The sequence below is a fragment of the Tetrao urogallus genome (assembly GCF_951394365.1).
Source record: "Tetrao urogallus genome assembly, chromosome: 26".
NCBI lineage: Eukaryota > Metazoa > Chordata > Aves > Galliformes > Phasianidae > Tetrao > Tetrao urogallus.
The window spans coordinates 3,078,668-3,085,105 of record NC_136839.1 but is presented as its reverse complement, the minus strand read 5'-3'; positions in this window follow the sequence as shown (position 1 = coordinate 3,085,105).

The window sequence follows — 6,438 nt, the reverse complement described above, 5'->3', positions numbered from 1 at the left end:
GTATGGACAGGACAGACCTGTAGGATGTGGGACATCTGTGATGTGTTGTTGCCTGCTTGGCCTGGTGTGACCTACTGGGGTGGCAGGAGGAATCCAGAGAGGTTGCAGCAGCTGCTCTGTCTGCATCCATCCCAGTACAATGCCCTGTGTCCCAACTCGCCCTGTATTTGTCACTTGTCTGAGGTGACACCAAGACAGGGATGCCCCAGGGATTAATCCCTCAGCTGGGTATGCTGCTCGGGGTGGGCAAAAGCTTCTGAGTTGATGAAGGTGACAGAGAGCCCGGGGCTGATTGTGGACTTTGCTTTACAACGCAGTGTTTTTAAAGCACTGGGGTTATTGGAGCCCCATCTGTCAGCTGATTTCTCCGTGTGAGACAGAGGGCAGGGAGGCAGGATGCAAAGTCAGAGCCCCAGGACTCAACTTGGCTCCCTGTCCCTGCTTGGGGAAAGGTGAGGAAGAGCAGCCCTATGGAGATGTGTGTGGCTCTGTCCCTCCCTGCCCTGTTCCCACCAAGCTCAGTGCCAAAGCTGCTCCCTGCCCTCATGTAGAGACCGGGGCCGAATCCCTCCCATGCTGGGATTAAGTGCCTTGGAGGAGTGGCAGCCTCCATCCCCTCACCAGCTCCTGGGCTCTACCATGTCCCTGGTCTGCCCTCAGCATCCCATTTCACGTGGTCAGAGAATGCAGTTCTGTGTGCAGTGGAGGATCCATACCTGAGCTGAGAGCCAAGCTTTACCCATCATGGGGTGCTCATGCAGTGGGGCTGTGGGCTGTGGCTGCTTTCTGCATCCCAGGGCTTTGCCTCCAAGGCCCTGCAGGCTTTGCTAGGAGTCACTTCACACTTCTGTGCCTCAATTCCGCCCCCCCTGTAAAGAACAGCTATAAGTATTTCCCATCCTCAGGAGGTTTAAGCATTGTAGAATTTGTAGGATGCGATTTCCTCAAGGCGCACCACCAAAAGGGAGCAAAATCTCTTTTCCATTAAAGAAAAGAAAGAGGAAAAAAAAAAAAGATTCAGGCTAAAGCCTTCAGGATCTTTCCTTAAACATTTACAAAGTTCAGCAGTTTGAAGCAAATCCTTTCCATTTGTCTTTCTCCCTCAGAGATTTCCCTCTTGCATGTCTACTGTGCAGCCCAACCCAGAAGTGCCCCCAGTACCATGGTGGGAGCAGCTCCCAGCATCACCCAGTGACCCCCACTGGGACAGTTCCTTCATGTGGGTCAGGCAAAGTTCACCCATCACCAGCAGAAAGTGCCCTTCATCCCAAGTGTGGGTGAGGGAAAAATCACCCTGGAGTTACACAGTGGGAAAACCAGCCAAGCCCATCCTTATTCCCATATGGGCAGATGTGTAAAAATGGTGCAAACCCTAAGGAAATTGCTGAGAAAGCACTGCTTATGGCACAGCCAGAGCCCCTCCCAGGCCCCGACCCAGTGACAGAGGGTGACATCCTGCAGGGATGGACTCCCCATGGGATGCTCTGTGTTGTGTTGGGCACTTGGGTAGGCACTAGCTCAGAACTGCTGGCAATATAGAGAAGGGAGAAACCCCCCAAGAAGTGTGTTTTCATTGTACATACTAAAGGTGTTCCCACAAGCAATGTGCTCTATGTTCCTTTGGGTTGTTGTTTGTTTTTTTTTTTTTAAAGCTGTCATTTCTGGTGGGGAAGAAGCTGCAAACTGAAAAGAGCAAAGGGAGAAACCCAAACATGTGTTTGCATTCGCATTGCTGCTTTTCCTTTCTCTCGGTGGTTTGCTCTGACTTTGCTTCCCGTACGGAGAGGTGTGTGTGTGTGTGTGTTCTCAGCCTTCTTTGATTAAAATGACTTTGATTCCTCTCTCAAGGACTTTGGGGGCATCTTTATGGTTTGGAGAAAACACCCCCAGCACGGCCCCTCTTCACTTCCCATCTGGGGGCTTTGTGTGTCCCCAGGTCCATCCCATAGGGCAGAGGAGGGATACAGCTTTCCATGAGGATACTGCAGCATCCCGTTAAAGGTGAGGACCCCCACTATGGGTCTCCCACACTCCCAAAACCAAACACCTCTCTAAATTTTCCATGCAGCATCCTACGCTCCCTCTCACAGCTGAGCTGAGAGTAAAGGTAATATGCAATTAAGCTCCAAGTTCATTTCATACATCAGTGTTTACTAGTGAAATTCAGACACAAACACCTCTTCTGGTCAAGCTCTTCTGCTGCAGAATTAATTTGCTCATCTCACTCAGCCTTGGAAAGCGCTGTAATTTGGTAAGCATCATGCACATAAATAATAATTACACGTTCCCACTGATTACATGATTGTATTTGAAGTTATCAAGTAATTCCAAGATGAATGACCTGCCAATCGCTGTCTCCTGTGCTCTTGACAAGGTTGCAGCTTCTGCAGACAAGCTTGCATTAACCCTTGGTGTTAGCCTGGGAGAAATTGGGCAAACTGAGGCACGGACTGCACTGTGTCACAAAACCAGATGCTGGGTTCTGCTGAGTGCCATTCTGCAGAAAGCTCTGCTCCATTGCTCCTGCATCCAGCCCTGCTTCAGGAGCAGGCAAAGCAATGTCAGTGTGATGGGGGTTGGTGCCCTACTTGGCATCCTACAGCATCCTTCCTCCTGGTGGAAGCAGTGAGAGGTGCCCATCCAGACCCAACCAATGATTCCCCAAACACAATCCCTTTCTGCCCCAACAGGTGCATCTTTTTCCAGCCATTTGCTGATACAACGAGGGGAAGACCCTAATTTACGTGTGCTAGGGGAAGGGTCTCAGCACCATGCCCGTGGGGATTACTGCCCACAAGAGTTCCCCTAAGCAGTGACAGGGGGCAACTGCTCAAGACCCACAGGTCTCCTTTCCTGCTCCCTGGCTGCTTTGCTTGCTGCCATGCAGCCCTTCTTACAGGAGCACAGGGGTGGGACACTAGATGGTCCCATTGAGTTCCTCTAAAGCTGCATTTGTAGCATTCACAATCACAGAAGTGTTGGCATAGCAAAAGCAGGAGAGCACAGGTGAGAAAGCCTCACCTGGATGAGCACAGGTGAGAAAACCTCACTGTGAGAGCACGTGTGAATGAAATGCACTACAAGGACAGGGCTAAGAGCTTGGTGCAAGCCAGGAAAGCAGTGTGACTTTGTCTACTGGATAGAAAGGAAAATAAGTTGAGATACACAGGACAAATGTTGTGTGATAAGCTGGAATTATGATGTCTAGGCTGAAGTTTGACCAGTAATGCAACACTAAGCCAAAGGCACGGTAATAAGAATGACTATGAGTCTGATGAAAATGATCTGAGTGGCTAATGGGAGCTATATTTTAATGCATTAATAAGGTTAAAGAAGTGCTCAGAGACCACAGGCAGGCTCAGCAGATAAGAAATGGCCCTTCTGTACTCCAGGTGGCTGTGTTCTGCAGGGCTGTGTGTGCAGAGATGCTTCTGGCCTCCTCCTCTGTGCAAGGCAATGCTAAGGGAAACTCATCCCATCCCCAGCAACAAAACCTGTCAAGTCAACGCTGAGCAGAGCCTGTGACAGTGACAGCAAGACGAAGTGGGCCAGCACCACGTCAGGGACCTGCTCCCTGCACAGCAGGGTTTCAGCATCTGATTTCTGTGCTTTTCTATTTCTTTTTTTTTTAACCCAACACGCTTTATGATTGCATGGAGCAAAGTGTGGCTCTGTCCACAGAGATTTTCTGTTTTCTGAGCTGCATCTCAGCTGTGTTGTGCCAAAATTGTACGGAGAGATTTCAAGACCCCAGAGCATCACACATCCCAGCCTGGCAAAACAACATAGGAGTCAAGCACCGCAGACTTACTGGAGAGGATGAAGTGCAGACAGTGCTGTGGCAATTCAGGGAAATCTATGCAGAACGAGCAGCAATTAAATGAGGATCAACTGGGTTGCAAGAGGAGAAAATTGCTTCTTTCAAACCCTCTTGATTATAGAGCTGCATCGGCCCGGATCTCCCATGGCTTACCGCTGCTGTGAGCAGATGAGGAGGCTGTTAATCAAGATTGTCAGAAGCTTTCCCCGAGCCAAACACCCTCACTGGGGCCAGCCTCAGTGTGACCCCTCACTCTGCTCCACTGTTAATCAACGGCACCATCTGAAGGTGAGCAGCTTGTCTGTGCACCCAAAGGGCAGCGGGACACGTGGGAAGTGTTTCTATCTCTACCAGGGTAGAATCCAGCAAAGCCTCCATCCCTTCTCATCCCCACAGCCCTTCTCCATCCCTGACATCCCGAAAGGCCAACTGTGTCTGTGCTTGTCAGACCTTCTTGTCTGAAAGCTGCCAGGAGGGGCCGGGTGCCAGGAATGGCTCGGGGAGGATGGAGGTGTTATTTCTTCTCTCCATCACTCCTCACTCCCCGGAATGGCAGCCAGATGGACCAGCACCTCTGACGTCTGCACAGTCCCAGGGAGGGCAGGAGCGAACTGCAGTGAATTCAGGACAAGTCCTGCATCCTGCCAAGGTCCGATCTGACCCCCTAAAACACAACCCCCCTCCCCCTCCTCAAGTCCCACAGCACTGGGAAGGGGGTGGGCTTCATCTCATCAGCTCCTCTAAGCATTTCCAGGGGATTTTAAGGTAGAAGAAGGATGGAGAATTGCTTCACTCTGCAGCTGAAGCAAAGATCCTGATGGGTCCCTTCTAACTCAGGGTATTCTGTGATTCTACGATTCTATCAAGTGGGTGCAAAGCCAGGCTCACACAGTGCAAGAATCTGCACCAAAAAAACCTGTCACTGGCTTAGGGAGCTGACCACCCCCATCCCTCCTCACCATCCTTGCAGAAACCACACAGTAGATGCCATGCCACACTCAGCAGCTGAGCTGCAGCTACCTTCTGTGCCAATTACATACTTAAGCTAATGCCACGCCGTTAATTGCATTAATAGGAGGCTAATTGCACACCTAACGGATATAAATGGGAGCTAATTACCTGACGCAACACTGGGCTCAGCACACAGCTGTCTGTCTTAGCAACGCTTGGGGAGCACCTTGCTGGCAGCCCTGCAGCAAATCACTGCACCGAGGGACAGAGATTCCCCCAGCAGGAATCACTCCCTGAGTCTTCCTGGGGTAAGTTAACCCCATGGCATTAGCTAGGAGCTGTGTTTAGCTGTCATCACACACATGGGAAAACACATACAGGGGCATCTCTGACCATGTGTTCAAGACTTATAATGAATGGTGCTGCTTGCATCCAGCAGCAGAAGCACCCTAAGAATGTCCATAGGTAGTGATATCACCCTGAATACACCTGATATTCCCCATGAAAGGACAGGAAATAGGTTATTCCTGCCTGGAAGGAGCACCAAGTATTTGGGGAAGGCACTAACTCTGCTCAGGTGATGCTCAAGAGCCAGAGGACCATCCCAACACCAAGTTTTGCTCTGCGTTCCCCTTCCTGACGTCTGGCCCCACACTTCACAGCACCTTGCTAATACCCATCCCTCAGCTCCTCCAGCTCCAGTGCATGAAAATTGAGCTGGAAATGTCACATGGCCCCAACAGCACATCCTCTTCCTAGCAGCATCGCAGCCCAGTGCTAAGCAGGCAGCAAGCAGGGCAGACACGCAGGTTCCTTCCCAAGGGCTCTGTGCCCTCTCACTGGAAGGTAATTAGTGCCTCTCGACTTGATGATGTTGACAAAGCAGCAGCAGTAGGGGTGGGAAATAGGAGGGCTGGGTGATGGGATGCCAGGTGTCAAATCTAGCCTAGAGAAAACGAGCTGTCCTTTTAGGATTGAGGTAAGTTGGAGCATGCTCAGCCTCCTGCAGCACCCTGCAATTAAAAGGCAGGTTGGTCAGGAAATGCTTTTTGCATTGTTAGACACAGCTATTAGTCAACAGAAGCAACACAGATACCCTTAACTCTGCCCCTTTGACACCATGCTGGAAGCAAAGTGTATGGGAAAGTGAAGTACAGTTGGAATGGAGGGGAAAAAGTCATCCGAATCCCAGTGATAAGCTCAATTTGGGCCCTCAGAACACACCAATAAGAATAATTTTAAAAGGATTTGGAAGCAGATTTCCATTCAAACGTATCCTGGGTAGGGATCCTCAACGTGCACATCTGAAATAGCTCAGTAAAATATTTCAGTCTCAAAGGAGAAGAAAATCACTCTGGATTTGAGGGGAGTTAGAGACAAATTTCACCAGCAGCCCCACGCACATCACTCCACACCAGCACTGCTCATAACTCAACATTCTCTCCTCTGCTTTCTTATTTCCAGCAGCCATTTTCCAGCAGGTGCACCCTGAACAGAGCAGCCGTGGTTCCCTCTCAGACAAACATCATTCTTTTTTCCTCTGGATCACAACCTTTGCAGCCATGCCATGCTGACACCTCTCCAAAGAAGGGGCTGCATTTCATTACCCAGGGCAGAGCGCGCTGCTTGCAAAGGAAAATCAATAGCTGTCATCCTTATTTATGTAT